The 25,809-nt window shown below is 43.0% G+C and overlaps 1 pseudogene; it reads right to left on the bottom strand.

Annotated features, from left to right (window-relative positions):
- Nucleotides 1-211: 211 nt before the first annotated feature.
- Nucleotides 212-10,101, bottom strand: LOC124654409 (annotated as a pseudogene).
- Nucleotides 10,102-25,809: the final 15,708 nt, after the last annotated feature.

The raw sequence follows: 25,809 nt of genomic DNA, 5'->3' as shown, positions 1-25,809 counted from the left end.
ACTATATATCTCTCAATCAATTGATGCCAAGACAGACCCAGGGGCACTGAATATTATCACCAATTTTCTTCTGGTTAGAAACTACTAAGATCATAACATACTAGATCTGCCAGGAAAGAACGACTGCAACAATAGTTTTAGTGATAAATCCACTAGAAATAAGACTACTGGAAGAAAGAAGGCTCGTCGAATGAAATCCATCTCACTGATCTCAACAACCACAAAGGCATGGGATCACATATAGAGTATCTTCCTTCTGAACGTCGTAGTCTGCCAGGGTGCACTCGTCCCTCATCCGGTTGCCATTATAGAGGATGCGTTGCTGTATAGGGCGAGTGCCGTCCACCTCATAGATCTTCACCTTGATATCGTCGATGGTATCTGAGCTGTCAACCTGAAGACGGAGTCTCTTTCCTTCCGTGGTGCTCACGAAGATGGGCATCGTACCTCGTGTATTGGCAGGGTGGAGGACGAGGAGGAGAGTGGACTCCTTCCAAATGTTGAGGTCTGCCAAGGTGCTGTCGTCCTCCAGCTGCTTGTTGGCAAAGATGAGGCACTGCCGACCCTTGGGAAAGCCCTCGTTAGCCTGGATCTTGGACTTCACCTCGTCAATGGTATCTAAGCTATCAACCTGAAGAGTGATGGTCCTGCCTGCTAGGGTCTCCATTACATAGATTTGCATACTTTCTTGGAGGTCAAGCGTGGACTTATGCTGGATGCCATAATCAGCCAGTGTAAGGTTGTCCTCTAGCTGCACTCCATCAAAGAAAAGGCAGTGTTGTTCCTGAATCTTAGCCTTGACAGTATAGAGTGTATCTGATGGGTGGACCTTGAGGCAGATTGTCCTGCCGGTGGGGCTCTTCACGAATAGTTGCATTCTTAACAAGCACACCGTAAATTAGACAAAAAATGGTTTTATTAGGCCATAGTAGAAACAATAACTGTTTATCTAAAAACAGTAGAAGCAATAACTACTTATACAAAAACACCAGAAGTAATAACAGAATTTTTTTCTGCAGATGCAAAATTAAGTCCTGAGCAATCAAGAGAAAACACATCTTCTGTACATTAAAGTGAACATGCAACTCACAATTAACTAACCAGCAATTTCAGGCGAATGCCAAATCAGCTAAGACTAACTTACAGAAGCTAGTGTACACTTGGGAGTTGCTACAATGTAGAATGTACCAAGCTAACTGAGAAAACAGAATATGCGGCCCTTAAAATTTCCACCACAATTAAAAAAGTCAACAGCACATGCTTTTGTCCAACTTTTATTTAGGCTATATATATAGTACTACAACACACAAAACACCCACCAGTTCTAACAGGTAGTATATCTTAAAAGGTTGGCCTAATTACACATAACGATTTTGGCTATCTTTGTTTATCTTGTTATTCCTTCATGTATATATAAAGTGGAAAAACGATGAAACAATCATAATATTCTGCATACAACCAACCCTAGGATCTGACGAATCATATGAGGTGAGCCGCAAATTCGAAGAGGCAAGCCTACACTTATAACCGTACCTGACAGCTTCGTACGCACCTTGAAGGCGACGATGATGTCACGGATCAATGGGTGTTATTTCTTGCGCCGTGGAGCGGAGGGAGATCTGAAGGGCAAGTGTTAGGGTTAGGGGAGTTGGGGACAGATGACTTTTTATAGGGCCTGATCGACCGGAAGGTGGGATTGTGCGCTGGGACGAGAGCAGGCTAAGGGCCTGTTTGTTTGAGCTGTGGCTGGCTGGCTGTGGGAGGAAAGCTGCTGTGCAGAGAAAGCTGCTGTGCAGGGAAAGCAGCTGTTCCGAATTTCAGTGTTTGGCAATTTGGTTGGTTGTCTGGCTGTGAAGAGATGAATTGACTGAAATACCCATAGTTTCGAAACATTGTACTATTTTTAGTTAGTATATAAAATATATACCAGCTTTACTTAATTTGCCATTAAAACCGTTTATAAAAAATCATGTTTAGTTAGAAAAGTTTTAATTCATTCATGTTTGTGTATGAATCAAATCATCTACGCATATTCCGTGAGCTCAGAAACGAAAACCAAAGACGGCAGACTCTTACTCCATGTTGAGGTGCTGCCGTACCTAGCTAGCTTGAGGAAGAGCAGGGACAAAACAGGGATCTCTTCGAGGAAGAGCACGCATCTAGCCATGGATTTTCCAAGCCATCCATAGAGTAATTTATCCTCACCGCTTTGCTGCTCGGTTGCCCGCATGCGCTGGCCGCCTGCCTGCTGCTCGCTTGCCGGCCTGCCTGACGCTCGCTTCAACCGCGGCCGCCTGACTGCTACTCCCGCTCGCCGGCTCGCACCAACTGCTTGGCTCGCGCTGGTTGCCAGCACGCTCGAATTCGGAGGGCGCAGATCGGGCTAGGACAGTCGCAATCGGCCGGAAACGGAGGGACGGCGGCGGGAGACGAAGCGAGACGGCAGAGGCGGGGGGTCGCCGGCGGCCCGGTAGGCCTACTTTGCGGTTGGTGGAGAGTACGGGTCAAACAAAGAGAAAAACGATTTGGTCTAGAGTGGCAATCTTCTGTAAATACTTCAAACGAAATGGGCAAATAAAATAACGGTTCGGCTGTTAATGAGGAAGCTGCGGGAAGCACCTCAAAGCACCTCAAAACGTGCTTCTATATCTTTGCCTGTAGGGTGCTTTGGCTTTTGGAAAGCCACCACCCAAAGCCACCTGTTTGTTTCGATTCGCTGACTTTTTCTACTGGAAAGCTGAAAAAAGCCCAAACAAACACCCTCTAAGTCTTCCGCTTCCGAGGCCCATTATTCACGGGAGCGACGATGGGTTGTTTGGATAACGATCTCAGAATTTCTATCACCATCGGCCTCTTCTCCCAAATTCAGAAATCACAGAATAAGACTCTCATTTTCATCTTTTCCTTATCTGGAATTTCTAGATCCGAATAAATGAAATGTTTATTTCGCAGATTCACAACATCTCTTTGCCGAATTACTACCGAACAAGTTGTGATATATGGAGCCCACACATGGTAGAAATAAAGCCCCGTCTAAAGGTGCTAGTGCTAGTTTCTTTGATTGCAGACTATATATATTCAAACTATAGAGGCATGAATTGACCCCCTGCTCCAGAAAAGTACTCTTTTATATCTAATCCCAACTCAGTACTGAGCATGGTTCTCGCACTAGTGCTTTCATAACCATAACCCTTGAGCCAAACATTGTATTTTAGAATGTCCTCCATACCAACCTACTGACTAAAACAAATGGCCGAGAGATGGTAAATGAACGCATCTCACGCAAATTTGAAGTTCTTCATTCAAAAGGACGCACTTCTCTCATTGATATGCATGGACTAAAATCGCAAGGTTGGAGGGCACCCGAGGATTTGGCTGTCCATGCATGGACTAAAATCGCAAGGTTAGGGCCTGAGAGGTGTTGCTTTGCAATTAAATAAAAAGATCAGCAGATTGCTCTTTGTTCTAAGGAGTGTCATTCCAGTTGCCTTTCTAAAAAAAACTTTGTTTCCCAAATTGGTAATGTTTTTAAGCATTAGATTAAGGGTTGGTTGAGCTCATTGAGTCCGTACTTAAATATGGGGAAATACTCTTTTGCATATTAATAGAACAAAGCTTTGCTTTTTTGTGTGAAATTGACATCTTTCCCTTCTTGATTTTGTCTTTCTTGTCTCTTAGAAACTAATTTTCTTTATGAAAACTCTATTTACATTGAAAGTAGATCAATTTTTTTATGAATGCTTAATATATATTAACTCTCTCACAAAATTCATGTTGAAGTGTCATAGTGCTGAGCTAGTTGAGAATAAGAGACGTGATTCAACATTTCAACATACATATATAGTTCAAGAGTTTCAGATAAGGCGATCCATTTGCTAGTGCCCCCTTATAATGGAGCTATAGATTGATTAATTATTATTTTGAAATTATTTGAATAAATATTTGCTCGTATATTTTACCATCGAATTTTCGCTTTATTAACATTCCATGTTTTCTTTAGGAAAAACAACCGTCTAAGCTTAGGGAAGTTGCGGGGCAAGCTACGGGTATCTTAGTATCTTGGTATCTTCACCATCTAACCATTATCACGATCTATACTGACACTTGTATTCGCATGTTTTACCTAGCTCTAGGATAAGCAGGTAATTTGTAGTCCCAATATTCCACGCGGTTCTCTAAACCAGTTTGTGTGCCATGGCACATGATATGCCTCTCTGTTGGTGAAAGTGCATGGAGCCCCCATACATGGTTTTGGTAATTGAGAATCCATATGGACTATTGTTTGCATTGAGTTTCACTTATAGGTTTTGTCTATAGGCAATTCTTTAACTATATGATGGCTTCAAGGATGCAAGAAGAAGAAAATGAAGAACATCAAATGATAAGTATGTCTTGAAGAAGAATACGGAGTGAGATGTCATGTGAGTCTTCAATACATCAACAATATGAAAACATAAAAAAATGCATGCATTGAAGAAGATCAAGTGACAAGTATGTCTTGAATAAGTAAACCGAGTGAGATGTCATGTGCATCTTCAAGACATTAACACAATAAAGAAAGAAGACATGGTGTACATTGAAGAATATATATAATGATGGAGTTTCCATCCAAATAGTGATCATGGATACATGAATATGTGCGGAAGAAGAAGCTCTTCCATGATGGATTATGGGGGAGCAATATGCAAGACTTCATCAAGCAAGCGCAATCAAGAAATGTGTTCCATCTTAAAGTGGTCAAGTTCTTCACCATCTATCTCAAGTGAAATGTGCAAGGTTAAGGTTTATTCTTGATATGGTTTTATTTCTTACCGGTCTCATGGTGTTAGTTGGGTGACCGGTTGATATGATATTTGGGGTTACTATCAAGAGGGCTCTCGGATGAGTAACTTGATTGTATCGTCCGTTGAGAGCTCAAACCCTTGCATACTTTGCATCATCTTTCTTGGTTGTCCTTGGTTCTTATTCATGTGACATTTTAGAGCTTGTGTTCATTCTCATGGCAAGCTCTAGTTCCTCAAAGATGGGCTTTGCACGGGGAACTTGTTGCGTTTTCGATGTTGGAGGTTTTACCGGTTAGTCTTTTATAGAGAGGTCAAACCTTTCATCATTTATTCTTTATCCATCATTTATGTACTATGATATTTCCCTGCATGATATTGTAGAGCTTCTTGTTATCTTTGAAACTAGCCCAAGATCATCAAATCAAAATCGGATACTCAAATTATAGTTGTTTCAGTTTTGGTCGTTCTACCAGTTTTTTGGAGGGCGGATATTACAGCCGGGAAAGTCAAAATGTCCGGCCCAAATGTCCACCCCACCAGGAAATTGCCATCTATCATCCGGGGGGAGGGGGGATGTCAGGCCCCTAGGGGTGTCTTTTGACCCCAGAATGTCCGGGGCCCGACGCTGCTTGCAATGGTTAGTTTTTTGTAGAGATCTATAAAAGGCCCCCTTCTTCCCCATGGGATGTAGCTCTCTCCTTCATACCTTCAAGAGCTTGCCGTATCTCTTGATTCCTCCCATAATTCTTGAATCTTTTTGAGGGAAAAGAGAAAGGAGATCTAGATCTACTCTTCCGCCAATCAAAATCTTCTCTTAATGAGGCGATCTTTCTAGATCTAGATGTTGGAGTCTTTTGTGTATTTCTTCCTTGTTCTTCCTCCCTTATTCCCTCATAAGGTTTTGTAGTTTTGTTGGAATTCAGGAGTGAAGGATCCGAGCACTTATGTTTTTTCCATTTGTGTAAGATGCATTAGCTTGAGTTCTCTACGGAGATTCGGTGAAGTGAGAGTTCGTGGGTGTTTGTACCTCTTGGGTTCTTTGAACCCTAGATGTCTTGTTGACCTTTGGGGCGTTGAGGACTTTTGTGGCTTTGTGGCCTTGGTGGAAAGTACTTGGGAGACTTCTATTGTTGTGGAGTTTGCCTCAAACTTGTGACCTTCGTGGAGTTTACTTGGTAGCCCCCAATTAAGTTGTGGAGCTCGCCCCAAGCTTGTACGGGTTCAGCGATCGCCCTCAGGGGTCCTATAGTGGATCGAGGATTTCCCTTTTGATGGGAAGGCTTAAGAAGAATACGGTGCCCCATTGTTGCAATTGGTGTGCCTTGTGCCTCCACACCGCTCCAGCGGAGAGTAGCACTCGCAAGGGTGTGAACTTCGGGATACATCATCGTCTCTGCGTGCCATGGTTACTCCTCAACCCAAGGTCCTTTATTTACGCACTTTACTTTGTGACAGCCTTTGTGCTTAAAGTTATATCTCTTGCTATCATCTTATTTCTTGCCTTGCTTAGCGTAAGTTGGTGGTTCACATAGGTAAACCCTAGTTTGTAGGATTTGTGCTTGTCTAGCTCCTAAAGTAATAAAAGTTTGAAACGCCTATTCACCCCCATCTAGCATCATTGGTGTTTCAATTGGTATTAGAGCTTGGTCTCCGATTTTAGGCTTCACCGCTTTGAGAGTAAAGATATATGCTAGGCGACTAGTGTACAATGACAGTTTTATATTTAATGGCACAAAGTATGATGTATGAAAATTTTACATACTTGACAATAAATGTACCTTAAGAGTAAAGATGTCTCTCATTTCCCCAGTGTTGCCCAGGAGGAGGACGATGCAGGGTCAGTGTTAAACATCCAATATGGTGAACTTGGTGTAGTCGATTGGCAGCAATGGTGTAACGATATTCCGAAGAGCTCTATATACTTGACTATAATGCCCAGAATTTTAAAGAGCGGGCAAAACCATTCAGCGTAGCAAGCGAAAAAGCTATAGCGGCGCTTTGCATGCTGTTAAAGGGTTTTTTCACCCTTTAGCGCACTAATACGGTAATACCCTTGGCGGCATGGCCTGGAAAACGCTATAGCAGCACTATAGCGCCACTATTAGTATTTAGTGTGCAGCTTCCTGATGTGATTATATATCAGCTGGCTGGTGCTTGCTAGCTAGTGTCTTCTTGATCTGATCTTGCAGATGCTTGTTAGCGCTTGATCACAATTATATTTTTGGTTTTGTTCTTTTTAAATTTCCTGACTCTAGGATTTTTCTTCTTGAATGCATAGACGACATTTTTTATTAGTTAAAATAAGAGTTGTGGTAAATCAGCGAAAAACATGGAAAAAACCATCACTCGCATGGTACATTACAACATCGGCCGACCTAGCTGCCTACCAGCACAAAGCCCGCACACGCTCTTTTGAAGAATGACCACCACCAAGTGTGTGAGCTCGTATCATCATTCATCGTCATCACTCAACCGGACTCCACTTTAGCTTTGACGGCTACAGATGAAATCCTTGCAGCAAGAGATGTCGAAAACTCGTGTCGGCCCATGCTAACAACTCGACCATTCGCGACGCAGCGACGACCAGGCAACTCCGACTCTAGCGACAAAGATTGCAGAAGAAATGTGTGGAGCTTGCACTGACCAAGCCCCGCAACCTGACAGCCCATCTCCTGTCATGATCACCGCCAATGATCTTGCATGGTACTATCTCTGACTCCAAGCTGACACTGCGAAGCACGGGAAGCCTCTTGGATATCCGAAAGGAACCGAGTAGAAAAGTTAGCCGCAACACTATGGTTGAACTTGGCGCAGATTCAATTAGACAGTGCTATTGCATATGTTCTTTGGATTCGGAAACCTAGCGGATAGCGGAACACATGCAGATTCGAATAAGTAGAGAATTATTTTGGATTATATCAAATTGGGGTATATGCTACAGTACCAGATAAAAAATGGGCATATACTACATGCATATACAAGAAATAATATCAACAGATTCGTGATTAAGGACAGCAATGTCACACGAAACTACTATCTGATTCGTACAATTACATTGCAGGACATGTGTACACAGAAATGTATTTTCAGCAGAGCAATGCGTATACAAACAATAAATAAACTAAATAAAGTATGAACAGATAAATTAACTGTTCTATACTGAAGTTATCTGCTGAAGTATAAATAACGAGCTAGTATTTAATATTCAGCACACATTGAATAGCAGTAGCAGAAGTTAGTAAAAGGTTGGATTATCCAATATCGCTGCATATTACTAGCAGTTAGCTATACCACATCGTATCAACCGGACCTCAGTGCTCCATTAGTAGATCGCATGTCTCAAAGGCCGTTCATATATAGAAATAGAACTACGGGAAAGAAGGTAAGACTGCAAAAACATCAGTTTTACATGAAGAGAGCAAGGACATCAGTACTAGAGCAAAGACTGTAATTTTCGATAAAGAGAGCAAGGACAGCATGAGGAAATAGACAGGAAGTAAAGCAAGGCACTACTGACTATATATCTCACTCAATCAATTGATGCCAAGACAGAACCAGGGGTACTTGATATAACAAGATCTCACGGATTGAAAGTACCAAGATCTTAACGTACCAGACATGCTAGTTTTACAGCCACCATAGGAAAGACAGACTGCCACAATAGTTTTAATGATAAATACACTAGAAATAAGACTACTGGAAAGTCGTCCAATGAGGTAATACGATCATAGCATCCATCTCAACAAATAAAGAGTATCTTCCTCCTTAACGTCGTAATCCGCCAGGGTGCGGCCGTCCTCCAGCTGCTTGCCATAATAGATGATGCGTTGCTTTGACGGGCAAGTGCTCTCCAGCTCATAGATCTTCATCTTGATATCCTCGATGGTTGCTGAGCTCTCAACCTGAAGACGGAATGTCTTTCCATCCAGGGTCTTCACGAAGATGGTCATCCTACCTCCTGCATTGGCAGGGTGGAGGACAAGGAGGAGTGTGGACTCCTTGCAAATGTTGAGGTCTGCCAAGGTGCGGTCGTCCTCCAGCTGCTTGTTGGCAAAGATGAGGCACTGCCGACCCTTGGGAAAGCCCTCATTAGCCCGGATCTTGGACTTCACCTCTTCAATGGTATCCAAGCTGTCAACCTCAAGAGTGAAGGTCCTGCCTGCTAGGGTCTCCATTACATAGATTTGCATGCTTTCTTGGAGGTCAAGCGTGGACTTGTGCTTAATGCCATAATCAGCCAGTGTAAGGTTGTCCTCTAGCTGCACTCCATCAAAGAAAAGGCGGTGTTGTTCCTGAATCTTGGCCTTGACAGTAGAGAGGGTATCTGATGGCCGGACCCTGAGGCAGATTGTCCTGCCGGTGGGGCACTTCACGAGTAGTTGCATTCTGAATGAGCAGTTGAGCACACAATAAATTAGACAAAAAAATGGTTTTATTAGGCTATAGTAGAAGGAATAACTGTTTAAACAGCAGAAGCAATAACTGTTTATCTGAAAACAGCAGAAGTAACAACGGAAATCTACTGCAGATGCAAAAGTTTAAGTCCTGAGCAATCAAGAGAAAACGTATCTTGTTTACATTATAAAAGTGAACATGCAATTCACAATTAACGAACCAGCAATTTCAGGCCAATGCCAAATCAGCTAAGACAAACGTTACAGAAGCTAACGCACACTTGGGGGTTGCTACAATGTAGTACCAATCTAATTGAGAAAACAGAATACGCAGCCCTTAAAATTTCCACCGCCAATCAAAATTAACAGCACACCCTTTCGTCCAGCTTTGATTTAGGCTATAGAACAACACAAAACAACCAGCAGTTCTAATAGATAGCATATCTTCAAGCTTCAAAGGTTGGCCAAATAACACACATGTCACGTCGATTAAAGATGATGGGAGGGAGAAAAATGGAAGAAATGCATCTAATTTGTTACATTTTGTGGCTAGGACACATAACAGGAGCTCGTATCTAATCTACTCCAACTCCACCACCGTTCTGTAGGTGAACAATTTAACCCGCATGAGATACGGTGAACAATCATAATACTCAGCATCCAACCAGCCCTAGGATCTAACGAATCATGTGGAGTGAGCCGCAAATTTGATGAGGCAAAGCCTCCATTTATAAGCATACCTGACACTGACAGTAGAGATCAGCAAACACCATGAGTAGGATGCGACTACTAGCTTGTAGTTGAGATAGAAAAGAAGAACAGATCTGTACGCACCTTGAAGTCGACGAAGATGCTGAGGATCAGTGGGTGTAATTTCTTCCGCCGTGGAGGGAGAGCGGAAGGGCAAGTGTCTAGGGTTGGGGAGTTGGGGACAGATGGCGTTTTTATAGGGCCCGAACCCCACTGGAAGGTGCGCTGGGAAGAGAGCGGGCTCGCCTTCGGTCTTCCGCTTCCCAGGCCCATTATTCACGGGAGAGACGCGAGGCGTTGTTTGGATAACGATTTCAGAATTTCTCCCACATTCACTCTTTCTTTCCTTGTCCGGAATTTCTAGATCCAAATTAATGAAATGTTTAGCGAGATTCACTACTGTACATCTCTTTGGCTCACTACCGAGCGAGATATGTTATGTGGAGCCCACACACACACGAATAGAAATACACCATTGTCTAAAGGTGCTAGTGATAGTTCATTTATTTATTTATAAAGCGAGACAAAAACCTATTTCGAGGAGGAATTGCCCCCTCTCCCATAAACGTACTCTTGTGGATCCAACAGAACTCAATAGTGAGCATGGTTTCGGCACTAGTACTTTCATAACCCAAGCCAAACATTGCATTCAAAGTGTCCACCATACCTACCTACATGGTTTGCGCACTAGTACTTTCATAACCCGACCCCATCTCACGCAAATTTGAAGTTCTTCATTCAAAAGAGCACGCTTCTCTCATTGGTATGAGACTGGTGGAGGACACAAGAGGATTCACTGGCCATGGATTGAGCTCGCAAGGCTGTAAAAAGATCGGGGAATGCTCTTTGTGCTAAGAAGTGTCATTCTTGTTACCTTTCTATAAAAAAATCTTTGTTTCCAAAATTGGTAATCTTGTAGTCAAAATATCCATAAGAATTAGTATCTTTTAAGCATTGGATTAAGAATTGGTTGACCTAGTTGACTGAGTTTGTGCTTACATATGAGGAAGTCCTCAATGGAACAAAGCTTTGCTTTTGTGAAATTGACATCTTTTCCTTCTTAGAAGTCATTACTTATGAAAACTCTTTTTACCATAAAAGTAGATCATAAATTTTTATGAAAGCTTATTATTAACTCTCTCTCACACACACAAACTTCCATTTTCCATTGATCTGGGCGTTGCTATTCAAAGTGGGTCTACCCGCCCCGGCGTGACTCACACTTGACCAACCACTTCTATCTAAGAAAATACTTAGGTAGGGTCAATCTCCCTTCGGGGTTTACGCGTCCTAGTCCGAACCATTGGATCGATCAGAAGAAGAAAGGCAAAGGAATTGAAAGGTAGAGTAAGAAGCATCGCCCAGCAGAGTGATTGAGGGAGTCTTCCCCAGCCCAATGGTCTTCTTTTTTCACTTCCATAACTCCATGGATGCCACCTGGACGTGCCATAGCCATAGACCAAGCATTATCCCACTTTTTAGGATCTTCGGAATTGAATGAAGCAAGAGAAAGATCAAGCCGAAGGGCAGGGTCAAAGAGGCCTCACATAAGCTTCTTCTCACAGTGTCAATCGGTGCGGAGCCTCAAATAAGGTGATCCATTTTCTATAGTCCCTTATACCGAAGTTATAAATTGATTAGTTACTATATTGAAAATCTTTGAATGACTAACTATTGTGATGATACAAGGCTCCTATTTTATTATCAACTTTTGCTTTCTTAACATTCCATGTTTTTTAAGGCTCACAATTTTCTTGAGGGCAAACAAACATATAAGCTTAGGGAAGTTGCAGGAGGTGTTGTGAATATACTTCATGGGTATATACCAACAACGTAGTCCAATACCGACAAGCCCGGGTCGTCCACAGATGATAGTTGGGTCTATGGCTCAACCAGCGGCCTAGTTGTTGATTGATCAAGATGAGGAGTCTATGATCATAAGATCTAGCCGGGTCCGCACCGACGTAGTTGGCTGGATCTGTACCGATTATAGGTTAGTCGGATCCTTATGTGTTGGGGGGATGACCCCCGGTATGCCAAAGGTATGCCCAACCGGATGGTTTGAGCCATCAAGATACCGGTTTAATGTTCGTACCGGAGCACAAAGATAAGAAGTTGGCTAAGTGAGGCTAAGCCGGTATCCCCAAGAGGGGTATGCCGGAACCGGGTAAAGAAGACACCGGGCTACCGGAAAGAAGAGCAAGTCGGCGGGACTCGGTCAAAGATTCTCTCCAGAGCTAGAAGACAAAGATGAGCTAAGCAAAGTAGCTTTAAACGAAGGGCTGACGATAAAGAGGAGGATGACGATGAAAGAAGCCGGAGGACGTCAGCATCCCTGATTAAAGAAGACCCCGGTGTCATTGATACGTCCAAAACGTATCTACTTTCCCGAACACTTTTGCTATTGTTTTGCCTCTAATTAGTGTATTTTGGATGCAACTAACACGGACTAACGCTGTTTTCAGCAGAACTGTTCTGGTGTCTCGTTTTTGTGCAGAAATCCAACTTTCAGGAAAAACCTCGGGATTTTGATAGAAGGCCCTATTTTCCCAGAATACTGACGGAGCCAGAAGGACAAATCAAGTGGAGGCCCGAGGGCCCCACACCATAAGGCGGCGCGGCCTAGGGGGGGCCCGCACGGCCCTATGGTGTGGCCCCCTCGGCCGGCCTCCGACGCCCTCCTTCGGACTATATATCGGCCTCGACCTAAAAACGCACGGGGAGAAGTCGAAGTCGCCAGAAACCCTCCAGAACGCCGCCACATCGCGAAACTCCGTCTCGGGAGCCGGAAGTCTCGGTTACGGCACTCCGCCGAGACGGGGAATTGGAGGAGATCATCGCCGCCATCACCACCGACGCCTCTCCATCAACCAGCCATGTTTCCCCCATCCATGTGTGAGTAATTCCCCCGCTGTAGGCCGAAGGGGATGGTAGGGATTGGATGAGATTGGTCATGTAATAGTCATAAGATTGTTAGGGCATAGTGCCTAGTATCCGTAGATCTTACTTTTATGATATTTTTGCAACTTGTTATGCTTAATGCTTGTCACTAGGGCCCGAGTGCCATGATCTCAGATCTGAACATGTTATTGTTTCATCATGATATTCATTGTTTATGGTCTTACCTGCAAGTTGTATACACATGTCGTCGTCCGGAACCAATGGCCCCGAAGTGACAGAAATTGGGACAACCGGAGGGGATGGTAGTGATGTGAGGATCACATGTGTTCATGGAGTGTTAATGCTTTGCTCCGGTACTCTATTAAAAGGAGTACCTTAATATCCAGTAGTTTCCCTAGAGGCCCGGCTGCCACCGGCTGGTAGGACAAAAGATGTTGTGCAAGTTTCTCATTGCGAGCACGTACGACTATAGTTGGAACATATGCCTATTGATTGATTAGTACTTGGATACCGTTTTATTATTATCTGCAAATGCCCTGCTATGATTGTTACATGAGTTTCTCTCATCCATGCAACGCCCGTCATCCGTCCCCGTGCCTACAGTATTTTTAATCATGTTGTTTACTAAAATCACTACCTCTACTGCTATAAAACTGTTACTACTGATAAACTCTTGCGAGCAAGTTTGTTTCCAGGTGCAGCTGAATTGACAACTCCGCTGTTAAGGCTTTCAAGTATTCTTTGTCTCCCCTTGTGTCGAATCAATAAATTGAGTTTTACTTCCCTCGAAGACTGTTGCGATCCCCTATACTTGTGGGTCATCAAGACTATTTTCCGGCGCCGTTGCCGGGGAGCATAGCTTTATTTGGAAGTTCACTTGGATTGATATTGTTCGCTGCAAATTCTCCATCATGGGTAAACCTCGCGATACTAAGGTCGCCATATTACCATCCACTACAAGAAAAGGTACAACTCGAGTACCTCTGCTGCTCTTGATTCACCATCCGTGATTGATAAACTTGTTTCACCGCCACATGCTTCACTTGCTGGTACTTCTGCTGAATCTGAAAACTCTCATAATATTGATAATATTTCTGCTGTGCTTGATGATAGTGGTTCATTGGGAACTTTTCTAGATGCTACAATTGCTAGGTCTAGACAAATTGAAAATACTGAAACTCCTGATGTTACTACACCTGTTAATTCACCTGAACTTGAATACTCTAGTGATGATCTTGATGAAGATTATGTGGAACTTGATGATGATTTCATTGAAAAATGCAATGCTACTACTGATGCAAGAAAAATTGAGAAGTTGCTTGCAGAACATGCTGTTAGATATAAACTGTCTCCTGATCCTAAATTTGCCACATCTCCTATAAACATTAAGGATAAAGATTATGATTTTTCTCTTGATCTATCTCATATAGCTATTGTTGAGAAAACACCATTTTGTGGTACTGAAAAAGAATGTGCTGTTGAACACATGATTGAGTTATCTACTCTGAGTAGTTTGTTTTCTGATGATGTTAAGAAGCGTACTTACTTTGTTGCTAAAATCTTTCCATTCTCATTAAAGGATGACGCTAAAACTTGGTATAATAGTTTGCCACCTAATTCTATTAAAAGTCCAAAAGAATTGCTTGATGTTTTCTTCCGGAAATACTTTCCTGCTAGTGCTCAACATATTGCTTTGCGAGAGAATCTATAATTTTGATCGTGGAGATGGAGAGAAATTGCCCGAGGCTTGGGCGAGATTTTGCTCTCTTATTAGAGCTCGGCCTGACCATGATTTGGAAAAGCATGATTTACTTGATATATTTTATACTGGACTAACCATTGAGTCTAGGGCATACCTGGATAGTTGTGCTGGTTATGTTTTGAGGAAAAGAACTCCAGACGAAGCTGAAGAATTATTGGCTAAAATAGGCCGGAATCATGATGATTGGACTACGCCTGAACCAACTCCAACGCCAATATTGAAGAAGAGGGGTTTAATTAAATTGAATGATGAAGATATGAGGGAAGCCAAGAAGTCTCTCAAGGAGAAAGGTATTAAATCTGAAGATGTGAAGAATCTTCCTCCCATAGAATATATATGTGAGATAATTCCCCCTTCATCCATGATTGAGGTAAATTCCCTTCAGCGCTTTACTAGGGAAGATATTCCGTATTCAAAACCTCCTGCGCAATGCTTAGATGAGTTTGATAATTATATTGTCAAGCAAGAAAACTTTAATATGAGAGTAGAGAATCATCTAATGGAAAATTCTCAAGCTATTAGTGAATTGCATGATATTGTGGAGAGAACCTCCAATGATGTTAAGATGCTTGTTAAACATTTTCATATGGTTCAAACTCAAATTGATCAACTCACTAAAGTGCAAAATGACTTGTTGGGAAATAATTCTAAAGAAAAACATGCTTATGAAGTAACAACTAGAGGTGGTGTCTCTACCCAGGATCCTCTATATCCTGAGGGACATCCCAAAAGAATTGAACAAGATTCTCAACGCATTGAACCTAGAGCTCCTTCTAAGAAAAAGAAGAATAAACATAAAAATGCTGTAGAATCCTCTGAACCTGTTAATGATCCTAATAGTATTTCTATTTCTGATGCTGAAACTGAAAGTGGTAATGAACATGATAAAGATAATGATAAGAATGATACTCCCGATAAAGAAGAGGTTGAAGAAGAACCTGAAAAGCATGCTAAAAATAAAAAGTACACTAAAGAAGATTTTATTGCTGAGAAACATGGTAATGAAAGAGAACCTTGGGTTCAAAAGCAAATGCCTTTTCCTGCTAAGAAACTAAAATCAAAGGAAGAAGAACACTATAATAAATTTTGTGATTGGATGAAACCTTTATTCTTGCAAATCCCTTTGATCGATGCTATTAAATTGCCTCCTTATTCAAAGTATATGAAAGATATTGTTACTAACAAAAGGAAAATCCCCAATGAGGAAATTTCCACTATGCTTGCTAATTATTCTTTCAATGGCAAAGTTCCAAAGAAGTTGGGCGACCCGGTATACCTACTATTCCTTGTTCTATTAAGAATAATTATGTTAAAACTGCTCTATGTGACTTGGGAGCCGGTGTTAGTGTTATGCCTTTTTCTCTTTATAAGAGACTTTACTTATATAAGTTGATACCTACTGATATATCTTTGCAAATGGCTGATAAATCTACTGCTATTCCTGTTGGTATATGTGAGGATGTTCCTGTTCAAGTTACTAATAACTGCTTGATATTAACTGATTTTGTTGTGTTGGAAATGCATGAAGATGATAATATATGTCTATTATTCTTGGGAGACCTTTTCTTAACACCGCAGGGGCTGTTATTGATTGCAATAAAGGAAAGGTTACTTTCAATGTTGATGATAAGGAACACACCGTCTATTTCCCCAAGAGGATTGAGAAAGCTTGTGGAGTTAATACAATTTCTAATGTGAGAACTATCAAAGTGGGAACTATTGATTGTCCAATATATGAGCCTAAAGAAGAATATCAAACTCTTGTGATTGGATCCATATCAATACAATTCAAGGTAACATGATTGATTTGAGGTTTATGTCTTCTTATGCTATGTAAAATTTATTTGGTGGCAAGACTTGATCAACCTTGTTAACAAATACTTTTTATATGCATAGAGGAGGTAAACAACATCTCTTTCTTCCTCCACTTGCTCTAGTTGCTGTAGCACTTTTATTTTGCAAAGTTCCTTAGTTAATTAGAGATTTCAAAATTTTTCCTGGTCAGTAATAATGTGCATTTTTCAAAGTTTTCAAAATTTCGCAAAAATTACACCGTTGGTCCTATTTTTCGACGAGGCACCTGGGAGCACCTGGGGATGACTAGTGGGGCACCCCAGGGTGGCACCCCACAGGCCGGCGCGGCCAGCAAGGGGGCGCGCCACCCTGGTGTGTGGGCCCCCCTTTAACCCACTTTGGCATATTTTTCTCCCAGCATCTTCTCTCTCCCGAAAAAACTCGAACCAGCTTTCTCTCACTCGCGTTCTTGCTCAAGAGCTCAGGATTTCTCGATCTCTTTGCTCAGCCCAGATTTCTGTCTGAAATTTGGCACATTTGCTCTTTGATATGTGACTCCTTCGATTATCCAAATAGAATTTTGTTTGGTGGAGTATATCTTGCATATTTTGCTGCTGTAGGTAACATGTTTAGTGAGCTTGCATGCTTGTTCTAAGTGGTAGAAATTAGTTTTGATGCATGATTAGTACTCTAGCAAGTTCCTATGGTAGTTTCCCTCAATTATATGTCACCAAATCAAATTTTATATTGTTTGTTGAAAAATTTCAGAAAATGGAAGGGAGTAGGCACCAACTTAACCAACAAGAATTAGAGGTGCAACAGGTCATGAGAGTTCACCGATAAGAAGGAGTATACCCCGCTTATTACCCATGCGTGGATTTTATGAGAAGTGCGGGAATTTTACAAGATGTTCAAAGACTAATCTCTCGTGCAGGATTGGATGATTTTGTTGATGGTGAACCATGCCAATATGCAAAACTGACTATGTCAGTAGTGCATGATTTTAAATTCAATTGGTCACGATCTAACCCCATGGTTCGGTACAAAATTTATAATAAAACTGTCAACTTGCCATTCAATGATTTTTGTGCAGCAATCAGAGTGCCGCAATGGGGATCATGCGAGAAGATAAAGGGATCGCCGCAAGAGTTCTTGGACCTCTTCAAGATGATTTGTCATGGAAGAAGCTTCTCAGAGGATGGTGGTAAAATCAGTAGCATTCATTTCCCAGCTATTCGTTACTTTTCTTATTTCATTACCAAGTGCGTTCTAGCAAGAAAGAATGGAAGTAAAGTAACTATCCAGGATCTAGCCTTTCTAGCTGCTGCATTACAAGGTAATAGGACTTATAACTTGGGAGCTTTGATAGCCAATAGACTTTCTACTAACCGTGAGAAGGGAGGAATTTGTGGAGGTCTCATCGCCTCTCGCTTATTAGCTATGCATAATGTAGAACCTCACTGTCTTGATATTCAGCTCCCCATAGAGAAACTTGACATAGTCTCCATGATTAAGCATGAATTTGTTTCTGATTCGTCTAATTTGAGAAACCTGTCTTACAGAATAACATTTTACAAGAAATCTTGGACAATGACTAAGAAAGTTGAAAAATTAGTAGGATTGCCTGCACCTTCTCTGTTTAACCTTGATTCCAGGGAGGATTGGTCAGTCACGGAAAGTGCAGTTAATGCATACATAGAAGGAGGAAGCCATCGTGCAAGAGATAACACGGATGAGGTCGAGGAACACCTCGACTCGTCATCAGATGCAGCAAGCTCTTCGCATCAACACGTTGGGTATGAGGAACCCCCACGTTTTTCTTCTGCATCGGTACCTTATTATGACTACTCCATGTATGATCCACCGGCGTGGAACCCAGACCCTCGATGGGATTGAACTCCACTTAGGCCAAAAGCCTAAGCTTGGGGGGAGGTATACCGGCATCACTCATTCTTTGCATATTATGGTTGCTGGATACTTGTACATACTTGTTTAGTCTCTTTGAGTGGTTTTCTAATGAGAGGGAGATGATATTTGGGGAAGTGCTGCCTGAAAACAGATTCCAAGTAAATTCTCATGCGCTACCTTTAAAACCTTCAAAATGTTTCTCAATTCGTGTTTATGTTTCATAGCTCATGAGGAAGTATGTGGTGTTTATCTTTCAACCTTGTCATTTACTTTTGACGGACTCTCATATGGACTAGTGGCACATCCGCTTATCCAATAATTTTGCAAAAAGAGCTGGCAATGGGATCCCCAGTCCCGAATTAATTAACTTAAATAGATACTCCTCCATGGTTTGTGATTGTTGGACGGCACCCGAAGGATTCGGTTAGCCATGGCTTGTGTAAGCAAAGGTTGGGGGGAGTGTCATCATCATAATAAAACTAAACTAGAAAGGCACTCCTTCATGGTATGTGATTGTTGGCGGGCACCCGAGGATTCGGTTAGCCATGGTTTGTGTAAGAAAGGTTGGAAGGAGTGCCACATAAAAATGCAAATAATTCATGGGAGCCGCTCTTGAAAGTCCGGTTGGCGAGGTAGTTGGTGTACCCATTACCATTCGTTGACAACAACAAACACCTCTCAAAATAATTTTACTCCTGCTTTACAAATGAAAAGCTCTAGCGCATGTTAATCCATGCTTCCCTCTGCGAAGGGTCAATCTTTTACTTTTATGTTGTGTCTCCATCCTTTCTTTGAGCACTTTCTTGAGAGCACAACTGTCATTCTTAGTATAATATGCTTGTCTCAAAATATGATTGATTGTGGTATAACTTTGATGCTTTTATCTTTGACAATCACTACTTCTAGTCTTTCTATGAACTTCGAAAGGTGCCCGGGCATTTATGTTTTGCCGATCAAATACGGGCAAGCGAGATACCACTCTATCATACTCTTTTATGAACATTGCAATCCTGCTTATATACATGATTCATGATGCTTATTATTAATTGTTGGTACCTCTTCATGATTGACATAGCTGTTAGATGATTTTATTTGCATGTATCTTATTACGAACTGCTTAAGTATTAGCCATATCATGAGAATATATACATCATATGAACAAATGTGTTCGTGAAAGTTCTTTTATCGCTCAGTTGTTAACTGAATTGCTTGAGGACAAGCAATAAGCTAAGCTTGGGGGAGTTGATACGTCCAAAACGTATCTACTTTCCGAACACTTTTGCTATTGTTTTGCCTCTAATTTGTGTATTTTGGATGCAACTAACACGGACTAACGCTGTTTTCAGCAGAACTGTTCTGGTTCTCGTTTTTGTGCAGAAATCCAACTTTCAGGAAAAACCTCGGGATTTTGACAGAAGGCCCTATTTTCCCAGAATACTGTCATCTATGATTAAAGTAGCTTTGTAAAGTAGTTTGTCTTGTCAAAGATGCCATTAGGGTTTCTTGCCCTGTAAGCCACCCTCTCCCCTATATAAGGAGAGGGGGCACACCCGTACTCGGGAGCGATGAGGAGAGACGAACACATGTATTGAGAAACTTGTAACCTGTGGAGATCAATAAAGAAGATGATCTAGAGCGAGTTCTTCCTTATGTCTTTCTTCTTCAACCTCTAGCCTTGGCTAAGTTCTTGAGGAAACCATCCGGAAGTTCATCCCATCTAATCACAAACCCTCCCCGAATCCTCTAGCGTCCATTCGGCCCCAACTTAAGCCATCCTATGGCATCCGTCCGTTCACCACGACGACGGTTGGCGCCCACCGTGGGGCATGAAGTGGCGCTTGCCGGAGTTCATATTCGGGCGGGCATCCTCGAGGTCGTCGGCGAGCGGACGGTGTCCGCGCTCGTCCGGCCGCTTCTACTCCATCGACTTCATCAACGACAACGCGGGCTGCTTCGCCAACGGTGGCATCTTCCCCAAGAACGGCCGCATCATCGAGTTCGGCAGCCACCGCGTCTACTTCGGCACCGTCCCCGTGCGCCAGCGCCTCTCGCCGGTGCTGGTGGCACCGGACCCGCCAAGGTGGCTCTGTGCTGGCCACGCCGCCGGCAGCGTCGAGGTAATGATGACCGGCGTGGTTGGTGCAGGCAAGGAGGCTGCGGATGAAGGTGCTGGTCGTGCGGCTTCGACCCGTGCGGCCAAGCCACCGCTGGAGCGCGACGCTGGCGCTGCGGGAGCATCTTCCGCACCACCGGCAACACCACTCCAAGCGGCGATGAACGTGCCGGCAACGCCCATCGCGCGTAACATCGACCCGGCAGCGGCTCGGGCGGAGCCGGAGGCACAACGCCGAGGCTGCTCGCGAACGGCGCCGACATCGTCCGGGCGCAGCGCGAGCTGAACCTAACCCTACGTGAGTACAACGCTGCCCATGGCTTTGCTTCCGTTAGCGCTCATGCTGCTAGGATACCGGAGAACCGGCTTAAAGCTCGCAATCTAGATCGGGATTTGCGTAAGGAAGTTCTTACCGGCAAGAGTGCCTCTCGCATCCGTTAGCATCGTAGAGAAACCTAAGTACGATGAGTCCGGATAAAACCATTAAAGCTGCTAAGGCTGCAGGTAGAGCTGTGTGAATCGCTTTCCGGAGATGCTTTGGCAAAACAAGCAAGAGCGTGTTAGAGAGCTGCTGGAAACTATCGAGCGAGCAGAATGCTGAGCAGCTGGCTAAGCTGAACAAGGCTGCGGCCTCAAAATCCGCGCGTTCAACAAAGAATGCCGGAAGCAAGTCCCATGGGCAGGCCTCGTCCCCCCATCCGGACAGAAGGAGAGAAAAAGAAATGAACGCACAACAGATGACTGTGTACGATCCAGTCCTTGCCGGAAAACAACAAGCCGGGCAACACGATGCCGGTAGAAAAAGCCAAGGGGCAGATCGAGGCTACGCCAAAGGAGGCTATGCCGGAAACAATCATGCCGGTAGATATGAAACCGGGCAAAACTATCCAGCTGCAAGTGCAGCGTATGATGATGAGGAGATGCCTCCACCAAGGTACCGGCAGGTGAGGGCCGCGGTACCGGAACGTTACGATGAAGCTGACTCGACAAGACTCACCGCTTACCGGAACCCTTTGGGAGAGCGCGTGGGAGAAAGACACCTGCCAGAACGGGATGCGAGGCACCGTCTGGACAGAGTGTACCTGTCTGAAATGATAGAGGCAGAGGGTCCTCCGGGTCCCAAGTGTTTTGGCCCAAGGATCATGAAAGAGCAACCACCAGTTCGCAACTTCCAGCTGCCCCGTGACACGAAAACATATGATGGCACAACTAAGCCGGAAGACTGGCTCGCGGACTGTGGTGACCCGGCATACCACTGCATGGTGTAGTATGCAAGTCTGATATAACACCAATGAAACACTGTTCCACTAGTATTATATCGCTCAGAGTGGTACAACAGAAACATATGCGGGTCCAAGGCATGTCTATAGAATTACAACATTGACTCCATTACATAAGATCAGCACAGCCTCCTACTTTACAATGAGGTAAATCTGCAAATAAACTCCGGAAGAACGACTCGTAGTCTAATCCTATCATGAACTCTATTTGTAGAGTATTTGACTAGCTATAGGGTCTATGAATAGATTCTAGCTAAATAGGAACTAGGTTTAGGAAGCTAGTTCCCTTCTATGGCTAAACTAGGTTTTCTCCTTGTTGGATGTGGTATTCGACTCCTCCGACGGAGTCCTGTCTCTTGAAGTAGTTGTTGACTCCTCGGCCTTCGAGTTGTACTCGTAGATCCTCCTTCGATGCCTCCATATCTAAGCAGGGGATTTAAGAGTGGGATGAGTACGAGCGTACTCAACAAGTTCATTATAGGAAAGAGGTGTTTAATGCACTAGCTACGGCATTAGACCGGAAAGTCTAATACCAATGCAGGTTTTGATAACCATTTCTTCAAAAGGTTGCTTTTATTTAGAAGAACTATGTCCGTCAGCCTTCACCGGTTTACTAGAACTTCATGGAGCTTCTTTCCGGCCGCGTTCGCAGTTCCATATCCCGGAACAGGGAGTGACAGGTCACGGTTCTTTACACTCTGCAGAGGTGTTTTGATTTACCCATAAGAGATCTTAACCTTGTTGCCAACCGAGCACGTTACCCGTCCACACTTCCTTTGGTGTGAGGCCCGGTATAAGGTCTAGCCAATCATGTTCCTCCGCTACCTCGAACACCCACCCTTTGTTGCATGCGCCGACCACGGGTCCACGTCGGTCCCATTATTCCTGTAGATTTCAAGGTGGACCCCGACCACGACAACGAGTGCTTGGGCTCTACCATACACTCCTACGCCGGTGGCTGCAACCCATCATAGACCGCAATACCGTGGGGACTTAGGACTCCCCGGCCTCACCATCTTGCTCCTTCGGGCGACAAGTGTACTACGGACTATGCCGTGGGGACTTAGGACTCCCCGGCCTCACCAGCTTGCCCCCTTGGATTACAAGTGTACTACGGTAAAGCGCATCCGTTGATGAACGAGAGGTGGAAACACTTTTGACTACTCCGTCCCACTCCGGATCTTATGGTTAACACGGGTATTACGGCACAAGAATCATCGGCGACATTTGTTGTTTAATCCTAGATGGATATAAACCCGTGCAATGGAACCTCCACCATATCAACACAATCCATGGTTCCATTGCCCACCACATAGTCATATTCATAGTTATGAAAGTAGTGGTTTTGATTTTTATGCAATAGTGTTAACCATAATACTTTGCAAGTAATTTGATAGAAATACTCAAATGACATGAGCAAGTGATGAACTTGCCTTTCTTGACCTGCAAGATTATGCGGGCAAGGTCTTCGATACGCATTAACTCCAAATTCTGAAATAGCATCATCGTCCGGTAAGGACGATGTTTAAAAGATTGGCAAGGATGCGATAATGCATAAGTATGAGATGCAATCGCTCTAGCGTGACCTAACCCCGATGATTTAGGATCGGTGATTTGTAATGATTGGTTTAGGGTGTGTTGCACTTTTAGAATGATTCACATATAAAGTTTTTATTCGAGTGTGATTACTTGGTATCATGAACAGGTATATAATAAAGCACGAGTAATCAATTGAGCACACAAAGAATGATAATGGGCATAATGTTAACAAGTAAAGAACAAGTGGTCAGTTTTAGTACTATATGGCATGGTTGATGATTAATTATCATATACTTTAAAAGAATAACTTTTGAGGAACATGTTCTTTGATAAAGAACAAGTATGATAATTAAATTGAGGGGGTTCTATGGTTGATTGTGGTTTCGAGTTAATTTCTGGAGTAAGTATTAGATGGATCACAACCTAGTTGGATTCATCAGCTACTAGTCTTGTATTGTTGAATTAAGCCTAAATATCTTAATTACCAATAGTTGCTATCAAGGTGGCATACCTTGTTGGTGATAGTTGGCTAGGGTTTATAGGTCCTTATAAGCAGGGTTGATGATGATTTCCTTATTTTCTTCAAAAGAATAACTTTTGAAGAACATACTTCTTAAATAATAAGAAGTATATCAATTAGGGTTGAAGTGGTCTAGGTTTTACTGTTGGTTCTATTAAGTAAGGATTAATTGGTTCCTGAATAGGATGGTTGATAAATATCCAATACTAGTAGGGTTTAGTGGAATATGGTTAGGTAATGTTCAGGTTTTGGCATAGTTGCTCCTGAGGTTCATCACATTGGTGTGATGCTAAGCATGGATAGTAAGGGTGATGTTTCTGGGAATTGAAACTAGGGTTTAAGCTTGGTTGATCCTACTTGATCAACTAGGTTTAGTGATATGCATACATGGAATACTAAATTTCTAGTGATAGGGTTCTACATTTTATGTGGACATAGGTATGTCTTTTAGTTGCCAATGATGGCTCTATGATTTGAAATAAAGTACCATGATCACCTGTTCTAACCTTGGTTTTAGGTTAGAAACAAATTAAGGTTCACATGTAATAATGGAACTAGGGTTCCTAATTAATTTAGGGTTTTGGGAGTCACATGAAATGATAAGGTTGTAACACCATTCAATATGGAATTAGGGTTTGCTATTTACCATATGGTTCTATAATTAATAACTTCATTTTAAAGTTGAAGTTATTAATCACTTGGAATTAACATAATATTGAATTTGGCATTATATTATTTTTAATGAATTAATAATTAGGGTAATTATTAATTAGGGTTTAAAATCCTCCTAATAAGGATTTAATAAGTTAATAATAAAAGAAATTTAATTTTAATGTTTTTCTTATTTACTTACTGGTTTTTATTTATTTTATGAAATTTTCCTAATTATTGAATTTTAAAAGTATTTAGAATTAAAATAAAAGGCTTAAGTAACAAGTATTAAACAATTGAATTTTTATTAGAAATAAAAATTCCATATTATATTTTTATTGAATAGAGATTGAATTTCTAAGAATTTTGATATCTTATTTGTATTTTTCTGAATTATAATGAATTTTATAAATTAATGCAAAGTTTCAGTAATTAATGGAATTTGAATTTGAAACAAAATGACTAAACACACCCGGGCTAGTGTTACCCAGGGACACAGACAGGTGGGGCCGTGTCCACCTCATCCGCCACGCAAGCTTTGACCAAGTCAAAATCGCCGGCGTGGCGATGGACACGGTGGCCGGCGGCAGATGAGCGACGGCGCCGATGATCCGAGGCGCGAAAGGACAGGCGACTAATCTCGTTCGATCCAGCACGCAAGGGTGAGCTATTTGGTGGCGGCGCCGCTACTCAACGGTCACCGGAGCGGCGGCGGCGATGATGTCTGACGGCGGCGGACACGGGCACACGATGCTAAGAGGCTACGGAACGAATTGGGACGCGATAGTAGTATCAATCGACGGGAAATCTTACCCTGATGCTTTTCTGAGGGTCGATGGTGTGGATTAGGGGCTGAGGTGAGCTCAGTTCCGCCATTGCCGGCGATACCCAGCGACAGAGATGAGGTCGATTCGCGGTACACGATGCCTCCCCGGACGATTCCTTTTGCACCATGAACATGTCGAGGACGGCGGTGCTACTGGTGGTCATGGCGAAGCACGGGGATGCCTCTATCGCCGGCGGCGAGCGGAGGTCTGCGGCTAGGGTTTCGGTATAGTAACGAGGAAGAAGAAGAAATGGGTGCTAGGGTTTGTTCTTCCGTATTTATACGATCACCGGCTATCGTCGATGGTCGCGGGGTCCACTTTGGCGGCCGGGACGTGGAGCTTGCCATCGCCGTGTCGTTCTCCTGTGCGACGACGGTGGCGAAGACGAAGACGAGTGCTTCGTCTCCAGTCTTATCCCCACGAAGGGGTACGTGGTTTGTTTGGGCTGCGGCTTGGGCCGGACCTGGGCCGTGTGTTGGACCGCTGAGGTGGGCTGTGGCGGCCAGGTGAGTCTCTTCTCCCTTTTCTTTTCTGTTTTCCATTTCATTTATAATTCATATTTTGAATTCAATTTGGTTTCCAGATA

The sequence above is a fragment of the Lolium rigidum genome, chromosome 5, assembly GCF_022539505.1.
Source record: "Lolium rigidum isolate FL_2022 chromosome 5, APGP_CSIRO_Lrig_0.1, whole genome shotgun sequence".
NCBI classification, from domain to species: Eukaryota; Viridiplantae; Streptophyta; class Magnoliopsida; order Poales; family Poaceae; genus Lolium; species Lolium rigidum.
Note: the sequence above shows the minus strand (reverse complement) of the source record. Positions and strands in the feature narration are given on the sequence as shown.